This window comes from Cherax quadricarinatus, unplaced genomic scaffold (genome assembly GCF_038502225.1).
Source record: "Cherax quadricarinatus isolate ZL_2023a unplaced genomic scaffold, ASM3850222v1 Contig4064, whole genome shotgun sequence".
Lineage (NCBI taxonomy): Eukaryota > Metazoa > Arthropoda > Malacostraca > Decapoda > Parastacidae > Cherax > Cherax quadricarinatus.
This window is the reverse complement of record NW_027199090.1, coordinates 14,692-29,382: the sequence shown is the minus strand read 5'-3', so window position 1 is coordinate 29,382 and position 14,691 is coordinate 14,692.

The following is a 14,691-nucleotide window of genomic DNA, read 5'->3' as shown; positions in this document are numbered from 1 at the left end:
GTTGATGAGTGGAACAGTCTACCTAGTTGGGTTATTGAGGCTGGGACTTTGGGTAGTTTCAAATCTAGGTTGGATAAGTACATGAGTGGGAGGGGTTGGATTTGAGTGGGACTTTCACATCAGAGCTTATTTCTTGGGTGGCATTGAAAATTGGGTGGGGCAAATGTTTTGTTAGTGGGATGAATTGTAAAGGACCTGCCTAGTATGGGCCAGCAGGCCTCCTGCAGTGTTCCTCCTTTCTTATGTTCTTATGTACTCACTGATACACACTATTATTGTTTACAATCAATGAACCATTATTGAAGCCTCTGAATTTGCATCCTATACCATGAAACTATTTTAATTTCGCATGCCTTTATATGGTATTTTATGTATTAATATTATTTCAATGTTTTTGATGAGCTCTTCACCAGCAGAGAGAAAACTTGTAAAATAAATCGTCAAAAAGAACTGTGCTAGGTTGTCCTCGCAAGAGTTGGTATTCCTGCCAGCACTCTTTTCCTCCCTCTCTTTTTCACTTCTCCCTCTCTTCTCTCACTCCCTTTCCCCACTCTCACTTCCTCCTCTCTCATCCTTCTCCCCTCCTCTCTTTGTATCATTCTTCCTAGCCCACCCTCCTCTAAATCCTCCTCCGCTCTCTCGTCCCGAGAGACCAGAGAGCATAAAATATTCCCTTCAGTTTTATATATTAATCCGAGTAATTGCAATTAGATTTTTATATAAGAGAAAAGATTGAGTTTCAGTATTTATTTTAAGCTGGTTTATGAATTTTAAATTAAAATGAGTCATTCATTGGTGTGTGTGTGTATATATATATATATATATATATATATATATATATATATATATATATATATATATATATATATATATATATATATATATATATTATAATATATGCCTGCCAGCACCGCCGAATAAGCAAAATAGGCAGTGTTTGAATTTACGTCTGAGTTGCTCAGGTTCGAAATAAGTAGGATCTTCTATGATTTCTTTATCATTCATGGGAGGAACAGGTTCGAGCCTTCTGCCATGGAGGAAATGATATGGACTTAACACTTCTAAATTGTCCAGATCATCCGTAACATAAGTTAGAGGTCTGTTGTTGACTATTTTCTATTTCAGTCACAACTGTACGGAATTCTTCTAAGTCGATTCTTTGACGATGAAGAGTCTTCCTTAAACAACGTTTTACAATGCCGATCATTCTTTCATAAAATCCGCCGTGCCATGGAGATTTAGGAGGAATGTATCTCCAACGGCATCTGCGTTGATTCAGCATCTGTTGTACTTCTGGTTGATCAAAGATCTTGCTTATATAAACAGCACCAGCAACAAAGTTCGTTGCATTGTCTGAAATCATCAGTCTGGGACACGCCCTTCTGGCTGCAAACCTTCTGAATAATTTGATAAAGGTTTCAGCAGACATGTCAGTGGCTACTTCTAGATGTACTGCTCTAGTTGTAGCACAAGTGAACAGATGTACACCTTGATGGGAACTTTGTCAACTGTTTTGGTTAAAATTATTGGTCCAGTGTAATCTACACATGTCACCTCAAATGGAGTGACATGACAAACTCTTTTAGAGGGATATGGAGGTGGACCTGGATACTGACATACTCGCATATCATAGTGACCACAAGTAATACAGTCCTTTATTTGTTTTTTCACACTTTATCTACCTTGAGGTATCCAGTAGGATTGTCGTATGTGACAAAGTGTGTCAGCTACCCCACCATGTAACACGTTACTGTGGGCGTTTTGAACAATCAGTTTTGTTAGCCAATGATTCTTGGGGATCAATATTGGATGTATGACTTCTGTAGGTAGTGAAGAATTGTGAATTCTTCCTCGACATCTTATAATTTTTTCTGAGTCGAGATAAAGTCCTAAAGAATTAATCATGACAGGTTTCTTTGGGGATTTATCTTGTGTTTGCAAAAATTTATATTCTGTAGAGAAAACATCTTTCTGTATTAGTTTCACCCAGTATTTAATGGGTTCAAGATATTCATAATTAGGTTTTATCCCTTTAATGAATTTAAAGACAAGAGCTGTAACTCTTAAGAGTTTACCCAAAGATGAGTATTTAGATCCATCAATGACTATTTCTGTTGTGTCTGCAGTATTTACACAACTTATCTCTGCTGTGTTCAAGCAGACTGTTTCTTCTGACATAATGTGAGCTTTTTGCTGAGGCCAGTTATTTTCATTAGAGAGCCAGTTCGGTCCGTGGAGCCATAGTTTATTATCCACAAATTTCTTGAGTGGGACACCACGTGGCAACATGTCAGCTGGATTCTCTTGGGTAGAGACGTGGAGAAAGAGATAATCTCTCTGCATCTCTTTTATTTCTGCTACTCTTTTTATTTCTTAACCACTGGAGAACTGCATCATTATCACTCCAGATCACGGTTTTTTCAATAGTGAGGTGATCAAGTACTTTGTTGAGATGGACAGCTAATTTTGTACCTACATAGAGTGCTGTCAGTTCCAATTGTGGTACTGTTCTGACCTTCAAGGGTGCTACCCTGGCCTTTGAAGTAATTAGTGTACTTCCTTCAGCATTACTGATGTAAGCTACAGCGCCATAACCTCTGGTTGATTCATCACAGAACACATGTAATGTGTACTTGTTTCCCTCTTGACCTATTTGTCTGGGAAATTGAATTTGATGAAGTTGTTTAAACTCCTTGGATATTTCATCCCATGCTTGACTCATTTCTAGAGGCAAGTTCTCATCCCATCCAATTTTGAGTTTCCATGCATCTTGCATAAGCATTTTACCTTTTATGGTAATTGGCGAGACGAGTCCTAGAGGATCAAAACATTGTGATACCTCTGACAGTAAACTACGTTTGGTGAGTGTACTGCATGATTTATTGTTTATCCTTTTGAGACTCAAAATGTCTTCCTGTGTGTTCCAATTAAGTCCCAGCATATTGTTGCAATCAGGAATTTCAGTTTCAGGGAAATCTTCTTTGATAAGTTCCCTTAATTGCTTTGAATTTGTATTCCACATCCTTAGAGGCATATTTGCTTCTTTCATCTCCTTGTTAGCTTCTCTGTATTCCTCTTTATTCACACTTTTCTTTAAGATTTCTTTGAAGGGACTTTCAGATTTCTTCAAATGTGTATTTAGAGTAGCTTCTAGTAAGAATGGAGAGGATGTTGCACCAAACAATACTGATTTGAAACGGTAAGTTTTCACAGGACTTTGAGGATCATGTGGATTTTCAGGCCACAAGAATCGAGTATAATCTTTATCTATTTCTTGTAGTCCTACTCTTAAGAAAGCTTTGGAAATATCAGCCGTGTAGGCATATGGGTTTGTGCGAAATTTCATAAGCACGTCTCCAAGCTTTTCTGTTAGTGAGGGTCCGGTCATCAGGCAATCATTAAGACTTGCTACATCTTTATTTGCACGTGCGCTGCAATTATATACAACACGTAGTGGAGTGGTTTCAGAATCTTTTCTGACTCCATGGTGCGGGAGATAATGAGCTTCTGTCTTCAACTTGTCTTCGACTACTTCCTCAATGAATTTGTCCAACTGTTCTTGTACGATATTATCATAGACAGTCAGTAGCTCTGGATTCTTCCTGAGCTCATGTATTTGTGCTGTCATTTCTCCGAAAGCCATACGATAATTGCTAGGCAGATGTGGTGGATTTAATTTCCATGGTAACATAACCCAATACTGTCCATCTTTATATTTGACAGTGTCCAAATATTGGTTATAAGTCTGAGACTCTTGTGGGCTTGGTTTATTAACATCAATACCTATCGCATCTAAATTCCACAACTTATCAACTGGTTCATTCATTTCTTCCAGTAATGATAATTTTTGCTGTGGTACATGATCAGCGGTTATTCTTGTAACTAGTACATTTTCCAATGAATCAATATCAATTTCTTTCCCACTTTGAGAGGGAATGGGACCACATATCATGTAGCCTCCTGCTGTTTTCAGCAAGTGAACATCATGTTTACTTACTATATTTTGCACAAAACAGTGATAATAATCACTTCCAATGATTAAATCAATTGGACTAATAGTGTCCGTCTGTATGTCAGGACAGGCTAACTTGACCTTAGCTGCTTTCAGTGCTGCAACTGTTTCTTTTAATCCCTAGATCTACACAGACTTAGGCAAATCATCTACTACCACAGCTTCTACTGTCTTTTTCCTGTTTCCTAGACCAACAGTGATTCTGGCTAGGTCATATGTCTGTTTACCAGAATTGTGGAAAAAACCAGCTATATCTAATTGTACTTTGACATAGGGTTGTTTATTCAGTTTCTGCAACACTGTTCTTGTTATGAAGGACCTTTGTGAGCCTTGATCAAATAGTGTTAGCACATTGGTTTTGTGTAATTTATTAGATAACTCAACTCGAGCTATCGGGGAAGCAGTTGCTTTAAACTTATCCCTCATATTTAATGCTGTTGCTTGTTGACTTCCCGATTCTGTGGAAGTCTTCTGCTGTTCAGCAAAAGTACTTGGGCATAATGCTGTATGATGCATACCCTTGTATTTAAAACACTTTTTCAGTGAGCATTTTCCTCCCTTGTGTTCACCTAAACACTTGATGCACCTTTCCAGCTGATGTATACGTTGTTTACGTGCCTCTATTGATGTGTATTGATTACAATACTGTGCCCAATGTGTTCCATCACAAAGTACACATTTTGGAGTACGTTTATGTGTGACAGTTTTACTGTCTGTTGTATTCACAGCTTGATAAATGCCTATATGGGATTTCCCATTCTGTGGTTTAGTGGGAGTAGGTATACTCTTGATATACTGAGTTGAAGGTTTATTATCCACGGGATTTGTGGATTTTTCATCTTGTCTCGTTGCTTGCATGCATGAAACTATTGTGTGTAAACCATTGCTAATTTCTTCACAAGTGAAATAGCGTTTATTGAACATAATATTTAATCGTTCAATAGTTTTTGGTGACAATTTATCCTGTACAATACCACTGATAAACCAATCACATTGCCTTAGGTCATATTTAGAACCTAGAGATCTGAGACTATTGTCTGTGATTCTAAATGCTTGTAAGTCTGAAAAACAATGTTTGGGTGGCTTCAAGCTTGATATTAAGACTGCATGTCTAACTCTGGCCTTGTCAGCATCAAAGTAATTCTCTGCTAAGACACGTAAGGCTATTTGATAATGGCCTTTAACCACCGGAAATGACTTAATCAGTTCATAGGGTTCTCCCTTCACAAGACATTTTAGATAATTGAACTTAGCAATCTCATCTATGTCAGTTCGTGAATTTACTATGGATTGAAAACCACTAATGAATTCTTCATAATTATGACCTTGGAAAATAGGTAATGACAAGGTAGGTAAACTTGGTAATGGTACACTTGTTGTTGTTACAGGTGTAACAGGTGTTTGACCGCTAGTTACAGTAGGTCTCTGTGACAGAGTTTTGCGGCAGATAGCCTGTACTCCTGTCCACCTTAATTGTTGATTGCTAAAAGTATCCAAAACATTTTTAATTTCATCCTCAGATGGATCTGATTCAAGAAATTCTTTTTCATAATGTGTATAGTCTGAATTAATTATTTCCAGACGTTGTGTAAGTAATTCAAATTTGACCTCAAGATCATCAAAATCTATGTTTGTATCTTGAGTTAATCCTATACAGACTGAAATTAGATTTTCTAATTGTGTAATCTTAGTCTGTAAAGACTGAAACTGAGTTTTCAAACAAGCCATTTTAATGGTATACTGAAAATTCTAGCACCACACTTAGAGTGTTTATAAAACACTGTACTGAAATAAACAGCTGAGTTTTTGTTATGGTTAAGTCAGCAATAATCGGGTCAGACACTACTGACCTATTAAGCTTAACCTCAGGGTCAATGGCCATGAAGGGTACAGAGTACATGTGGCTGGTGTTTATGGCTTGAGTTTGCTGTGTCAGCCTGACAATGATTAATCGGAAATAACGTTATTCACTTCATTCACTATACACTATGTCACTGTATAACTGTAAATCACACGTGAATATTACTTACACATATATAAATGTCAGTGTTAATATGTATGAAAGCTTAAATTTATATATATAGTTCCTTTAATATAATAAGTATATCTATAAGAAACAAACTTTAACACAATCTTGTCTCTTAATCTCTGTCTATAAACATTATAAACACTATGTGTATATACACTCAGACAAACTGAACATCAGTTGGGTTGTTGTTGTAGTCAGCGTTTCTCGAGCTTGGAGCAGTAGATGCCGGGTTCCATCCCTCGTTTTCTTGTTGGGTGAGTCACCCAGCTCCCGTTTTCTTTGGGTGAACGCTGGGTGAGCGCCCGTTTTCTTTTGGCTGCCCATTCTCTGTGATTGAGTCTGGAGGGACTCATTTATACTGATTATATTGTAAAATACTAGTTTTACAGCTTTTTTCGAAGGACCTTGGCTTGTAGGTTGTTTGTACACTGTAGTACAACATATTTGGACCACAGTGTGGCCTTTATCCGGTTCGAGCACGACCAAAATGGTCGAGGAATGGGTTACCAGCTAAGTTTATAATTTTAAATATAGAGAATACTTAGCTGATAAAAGACAGCTAATCATCTACACAGCCACCCCTGCAGACGAGGTCTTGAATTGTCATGATCATCTCTCAGCAGGCTGTAACAGATATTATGTAAACAATAAATTACCCCTAAGGGGTGTTATGTCAGCATATTTCATTCACGGATTGCTGACAAACTTACTTGTGTGGACTCAAAAGTCCGCACCTCACTGCCGACTATAGGTTGATTACAAACTCCTTGCGACTCAAGAACTGCGCAGTCCCCCATACTACAAGAAATTCGTAACCTACCTTGCTCTTGTAGAGTGAGCTATGGTGCTCTTCACACCTTCAACAGGCATCAGTAACTTGATAGAAGCTGAAGTGTCCTTGGATGTCCACGTCTTCCATAGTCTAGGAATACGCACACTGGTACACTATGTTCCACAAGATTTGTCTTTATTTTTCACAATCTTATCACTGAAGAAGCTGATCACACTTCTCATAAGTGTTTATTGTGTTTTGTGAGGCACTTTGTTCACACTAACGCATGGATCAGTGTTCTTTGTTGGTTATCCTGGCGTCAGTGTGACTCTCAGTAGAGTCAAAAGTAATCTGAAGATGCCACAGCCTCCTACACCATCACTGCCCCTAGCACATAAAGGAAAAGCTGACCTAGTACTTTTTATTCCTTGCCACTTCCTTCATGCTTGCTGTCTTAAGCATAGACAACAATGTACACTATCTTTACCATGGTAATAAAGTGGGGGCAGGATTTTTCTTAATTGTCCTGCTAAGGTAAGAGATGGACTGTCTTATTAAACTATATTTTGCAACACTGGACCGCAAGGAGCGTCGAGCCACGTCGCATACTGGTACTGCATCTGGGATCAATTACTCGCTGTAGCAGTAAACAAGATGCTTGCCCCTTCTGAGAGGGCTGGGCCCGTCAGGGCTGAAAGGGGCTGAAGGGGGCTGATACCCCCCTCCTGGAGAAAATTTCTCCACACTTGTTTCATGTTGCGTGGACACTCGTGGCAGTGATTATGCTCAAAGATTAATTTTAGCCTCCTCACTGTGTGGTCTCTTGAGGTGGGACAATGTGTCGTGGGGTCGAACCCTGCCAGGCCTGCCGCAGTTTGGTAAATGATTCAATACCACTCGTTTTGTGGTATCGTTGCTATATAGACTGTTAGTTGAGGCGGGTATTCAAACAGGAGGAGGCTGGAGTTAATCCTTAAATAGTAGCCCTCTTCTTGCTAAATAAGGCAAGTGAAAATTTGCGTATGCAATAATTTCGCAAAAATCATTCTGAACCTAACTAAAAAAATATGTTTCATTGTTTAAATTGTAAACTTACTCAAATTATATTCAGTTGGATTAGGCTAAATTAAATTGCGCTTGTTATAATAAGGTTGGGGAAGTTTTCTAAGGTTCTTTTGGTACAAAATTGTTAATTGTTACATTAACGAATGAAAAAATATATCTTTAAACGTATAAGAGAAATTTTCAGAAAGGACTTAATTTTAAATTAATTCTTGCTAATTAACCAATTTCATCTATTCGGCACATTACTTATAAATTATAATTGACCTTTGAACAACGCGGCGTTAATTTAAGTGAGGTTAGGCAAGGTTTCTAAGTTAGTTTTGCTTCAAAAGTGAAAATCATATATGTTCAATGAAAAAATTCTTAATTTTTTTTTTTTGGGGGGGGGAAAGAATAATTTTTAAGGAAATTCGGCCTATTCGGCAAGTTCTGCTTAAGTACACATACACTATCAGTTATGCATCGGTTGTGATTTTAATTTCATAGGGGGCGCTAAACCTGTAGGGATCATAGAGCGACTGGAGAATGGTCGACATTTGGGTCTGACATAAATTGTAACACCAAAAGAACATAAGAAAGAAGGAACACTGCAGCAGGCCTACTGGCCCGTGCAGGGCAGGTCCATGTCAATCCCCGGCTTAGATCATTAATTAATGGCCCACCCAGTCAGGTCACCTCTACTTAAGGAAGGAGCACGGCATCTGACCCAGTAGCACCAGCCAGTCAGATCCAACTCACACCCACGCACACCCACTCATGTATTTATCTAACCTATTTTTAAAACTACACAATGTCTTAGCTTCTATAACAGTACTCGGTAGTTTGTTCCACTCATCCACAACTTTCTTACCAAACTAGTGCTTTCCTATATCCTTCCTGAATCTGAATTTTTCCAACTTAAAACCATTGTTGTGAGTCCTGTCTGCAACACGTCCTCCATCTTAGTGTGCGTGGGGATATCAACGCTCTAAGATACTGCAAGATACGTGGTGCAAAGCTTGTAAGCCTGCCAGTTTGATTCGCCAGTTAATTATAAATATAGGTTTATTTGCATTAATCAAACTTAATTCAATCATAAACGAACATAAAATAAATGTTCAGTATTTGTCGAGGGATGACACAGGGCAGAAATTAATGAACTGTATTGAGAACGATAATGGGAGAATGAGTGGCAATGGGCATGATATCAAGTCAAAACAAGGAGTGACAGTGGACATCTAGCCAGAAGCAGGTGTAACAGTCGACAGAGGGTATCTAGTCACAACAGGGGTTTCAGGGGTTACTCAAAAGCAGAGGTGACAGTGGACCGGAGATATAGTCAGCAGCAAGTGCAGCAGCGAATATGATATATTGTCAGCAGCAGTGATAAGAGTGGGCAGGATATATAGTAAAAAGTAAAAAAAAAGAGGTGACCGTGGGCAAGATATATAGTGGGAAGCAGGGGTGGCAGTGGACAGGATAGTCAGTAGCACGGGTGCCATGGTACTAGATCAGGAAAGGCTTCCAGTTGGTTAACGATATGAAGACTTTGATGGAGGAATCCCACAGGCAGGCTAGGCTAGTGACAAGAGGTGAACAACATTGTTACTCGGATTCTACCTGGAGGGTATTCCGGGGGTCAACGCCCCTACAGCCCAGTCTTTGACTAGACCTCCCAGTGGATCAGGGCCTGATCAACCAGGCTGTTACTGCTGGCTGCGCGTAGTCCAACTTACGAACCACAGCCCGCTTGATCGGGTACTAAGTATCTGTCCAGTTCCCTCTTGAAGGCAGCCAGGGGTCAAGTGGTAATTCCCCTTATGCCTGGTGAGAGGCTGTTGCAAAGTCTTAGGCGCCGGACATTTATTGTGTTTTCCCTTAGTGTACTCACGACGCCCTGCTTTTCATTGGGGTATGCTACACCGTCTGCCAGTCTTTTGCTTTCGAAGGGAGTGCTTTCTGTGTGCAGATTTGGGACCAATCTCTCTAGGATTTTCTAAGTGTAGACTATGATGTGTCTCGCCTGCGCACCAGTGAGGACTGGTCAAGTAACTTCAAACGTTCCCAGTAATTAAGGTGTTTGATGGAACATATATGTGCAGTGAAGGTTTTCTGTACACTCTAGATCTGCGATTTCACCTGCCTTTAATCTAGCTGTTAGTGTACAGTAGTATTAGGTCACAGGTATAGGTAATGTGTAGTGTATACCTGTGACCTAAGTGTAAGTAGAAATAGCAAGATATACCTGTTATCCCACGTGTTTATAAAAGAAAAAAAGATACCAGCAATCCTATCATCACGTAAAACAATTACAGATTTCCGTTTTACAATCACATGGCAGGACGGTAGTACCTCCCTGGGTGGCTGCTGTCTACCAACATACTCCCTAGGTGTATATTATCGGTTAAAAAAAACCTGCCGATACCAGCCAGTACTTTTTAAAATATTAATATTCTGCTTGCTTAAAAATACCAACATCAATACTACATCATGAGTGAGAGAATAAAAACATAAGAAGAACATAAGAAGAACATAAGAACGAAGGAACACTGCAGAAGGCCTACTGGCCCATGCGAGGCAGGTCCAAGTCCCTACCGGCTTAAGCCAATGCACCCAACCTAGTCAGGTCAGGTCACACTGACTTAAGGGAGGAACACGGCAACCGACCTGTTAGCACAAGCTATCAGGTCTAACTCACACCCACCCACATCTACTCATGTATTTATCCAACCTATTTTTAAAGCTACACAACGTTCTGGCCTCTATAACGGTACTTGGGAGTTTGTTCCACTCATCCACAACTCTATTACCAAACCAGTACTTTCCTATATCCCTCCTGAATCTGAATTTTTCCAACTTAAAACCATTGCTGCGAGTCCTGTCTAGGCTAGATATTTTCAGCACACTATTTACATCCCCTTTATTTATTCCTGTCTTCCACTTATAAACCTCAATCATATCCCCCCTAATTCTACGTCTTTCTAGAGAGTGCAGTTTCAGGGCCCTTAGTCTATCCTCATAGGGAAGGTTTCTGATACATGGGATCATCTTTGTCATCCTCCTTTGTACATTTTCCAGAGAATTTATATCCATTCTGTAATACGGTGACCAAAACTGTGCAGCATAATCTAAATGAGGCCTAACCAAGGATGTATAGAGTTGAAGAACACTGTGTGAACATGGTCCAGGCAAGAACACAATCTGGCAGTCTTGCAGAATTGTATTATCTTGTAACAATAAAATTATACAGTACACGACTCTCTTGAATTCTGAGAGCATGTATCTGAACAAGACCAAGGTGAGAAAGGTTAGCAGCGTAGGTAGCGGTTTAAGTGTGGATAGTGCTGTAGGTAATGTAGGCAGTGGAGCAGGTCGTGAAGATAGTTGTGCAGGTAGTGAAGGTAGTGGCTCAGGCTTTGACGGTAGTGGCGCAGGCTACCTATAGTATGTGAAGATATTGGCGCAGGCTGTGAAGATATTGGCGCAGGCTGTGAAGATATTGGCGCAGCCTATGTGAAGATATTGGCTCAGCCTATGTGAAGATATTGGCTCAGCCTATGTGAAGATATTGGCGCAGCCTATGTGAAGATATTGGCGCAGCCTATGTGAAGATATTGGCGCAGCCTGTGTGAAGATGTTGGCGCAAGCTGTGTGAAGATGTTGGCGCAGCCTGTGTGAAGATATTGGCGTAGGCTGTGTGAAGATATTGGCGCAGGTTGTGTGAAGATATTGGCGCAGGTTGTGTGAAGATATTGGCGCAGGCTGTGTGAAGATACTGGTGCAGCCTGTGTGAAGATATTGGCGTAGGCTGTATGAATATACTGGAGCAACCTGTGTGAAGATATTGGCGTAGGCTGTATGAAGATACTGGCGCAGGCTGTGTGAAGATAGTGGTGTAAATAATGAGTTCTGGACCAGCTGATGCAGCAGGTGTTGCCACCTCGGGCGCCAAGCCCACTCGATCGATCAGCTGTTCGCAGGGTTGGCCCCCACCTGTCCTTACTCTCCCTCTGCTCTCTCATACCTCTTGCGGCGAGAAACGCCCCGGTGAACACGGGTACCGGAAACACGGAAGTGTCTGCCCGGTAACGTCGAAGCATGGGAAGGATGTTTTGATTTGGAAAGCGTGGTGGTGGTGAGTGGGGGGAGGGGTAGGTTGGCAAGCCTGGGGCGAGCCTGACCCTGAATAAGACAGGCTATATTGGTGCATTTCCCTTCTCTCTCTCTCTCCCTCTCTCTCTCTCTCTCTCTCTCTCTCTCTCTCAGTGTAACTGCTGCTTACTTAACTAGTGCCAGTAGCTCAGTATATACTACATATTGTCTACAACTTACTGTCAATATGACCGCGGAATTTGTAAATACTACACGACTGCTAATAATAATAGGAATCTAATGGAAATATAACTTTAATCATAGAAATAACAATAAATAAAAATGTAATGGAAATAACGGATATAATAATAATAATAATAATAATAAATAATAATAATAATAATAATAATGGTATTAAGAATCGCTTGATTGTATGTAATGTGAAAATATGCACTTTACAACGTTGTATATTGTATTAAACACCAATAAATTTGTGTATTATATACATTAATATATATATATATATATTATACACACACACACACGCGTAGTGGAGGCGGGAACCATACATAGTTTTAAGGCGAGGTATGATAAAGCTCATAGGGCAGGGAGAGAGAGGACCTAGTAGCAATCAGCGAAGAGGCGGGGCCAGGAGCTATAACTCGACCCCTGCAACCACAAATAGGCGAGTACAAATGAGTACACACACACACACACACACACACACACACGTCACTGACAAAAAACACTCCCCTGAAACATTTTTTCATTGTTCCATACTATCCCTGTCCTTCGCCTCCCTATTCCTGCCATCCCTCTCATGCCTAAAACAAAAAGATTCGTGGCATTGTGCCGCTGTCCTGATCTATATGACATTTTGAGCGCCAGAACCGCAACCATTTAATTGTATTTCTTTTTTCCTTGATACTGACGAAGGGTTCTTGATCCAAGGTGGATGACGACGATGAAGGGCTCTTGATCCAAGTTGGATGACGATGAAGGGCTCTTGATCTGATGAATTACAGCTATATTCTCTAACAATCCCGCCCGGTTTACTTTTTACCGATAATAAAACAGCAAATTAATAATAAAGAAAACAATGATAAATAATAAAAATAATACACAGGAAATATATACACTAATGTGTATTTCAGCGTATATCTACCGTGAGTTTACTTTGATCCCTATTTAAGGGATTAAAGTATACTCTTGTCTGGTGGTTTGAAAAGGTTGCGTGAAACCTTATGGCCCTACTGTAGTTAATTGACTTTAAATCCCACTAGCCAATACTAATCATGTGCCACCCACTAAACCTGAGCATCAGAACAGGAATTGCATGCAGCAATGTACGCAAATTATTGTTTGCTACCTGGAGGGCATTCCGGGGATCAACGTCCCCGCGGCCCGGTCCACGACCAGGCCTCCCGGTGGATCAGGGCCTGATCAACGAGGCTGTTACTTGAAGTTAATTAATTTACTAAGGAATCTGACGTTCTCAAAAAGTAAGAATTATTGCAAGGTGTGGAGGTAGGAATGCAAGCCAGGACGCAGCACACGAGCAAGCAAGAGGTGAAGAGTGGCAGACAAGCAGGAGTCTAAGAGGCGGGTAGACAGCCAGCAGGCTGACTGGCAGCTGACAAGCAGATTGGCGTAAGGTAGGAAAGCAGCAGGCAGACAAGCTGATTGGCAGTAGACAAGCAGGATGGCTGGCTGGCTGGCTGGCTGGCAGCCATGCAAGCCGACTGGCAGGCAGTAAGCAACCAGGCAAGCTGACTGGCAGGCAGTAGGCAGCCAGGCAAGCTGACTGGCAGGCAGTAGGCAGCCAGGCAAGCTGACTGGCAGGCAGTAGGCAGGCAAGATGGAAAGCTGCCAGTAAACTCGTAAGCTGGCAACAGACAGACAAGCAAAAACTAGTAGACAAGCAAGCTGGTTGACAGCAAAACAAGCTGGTGCTGGAGGCAGAAGCACTACAAAGACAAGGAGCCGAGGCTCGACCCCCTAGCAGCCGTAAGACAGCGAGCACACAGCATCGACCCGCGGTGCTGAAGGGTTGGCACACCTGCGTGCAAACCCTGTCACCCCGGCGGCCGCAGCACCGCCTCACAATATTCACTACTAAAACTTACCATAACTAAATCCCAGTGATTCGCCGTCATCCAAACCACTCCTCTCCAACTATCTCTAACATGTGCCAGAAAATAAAGAGAATGCCTCAAGCCATGGAAAAAAAGCGAGAAGGGAATCAATAGGTGGAGATATTGAGCGAGTGGGTGCAAGGAGAGCAGAGGACGCAGGAAGGGTAGAGAGAGTGCCGCTACAAAAAGGGAAAAATGCAGTCTGTAGATCAATGCCAACGATAATTAATTCGTCGTATTTCGGGAATAGAAAATTCGTTCGAGCCTTTACGGGCCTCGCAGCGCGTTAACGTGATAAAATATTCACTGAAAATGCTGGGCATCATCATCCTACGTCACTCCTGTCGTGTGAAAAATCTATCTTCATTGCTAGCTGGCCTAGAACTTTCTGTTCTCGCTAGTAAGTTGTATTCTTCCCTAGCTTTGGCTGGAGACGCATGCCAAAAATTCCCCTATGTATACATTTTAATTTAGGACTGATAAAAATGCTGAGATATATAAGAATCAATTAGATTACCAGGCTACCTTGACAGTAATTGTATGCAGACATTCTTATTATCTCCAGCCAGGGATAGAATGAGTAACAAAGCTCTCAGCCAGAGGCAGA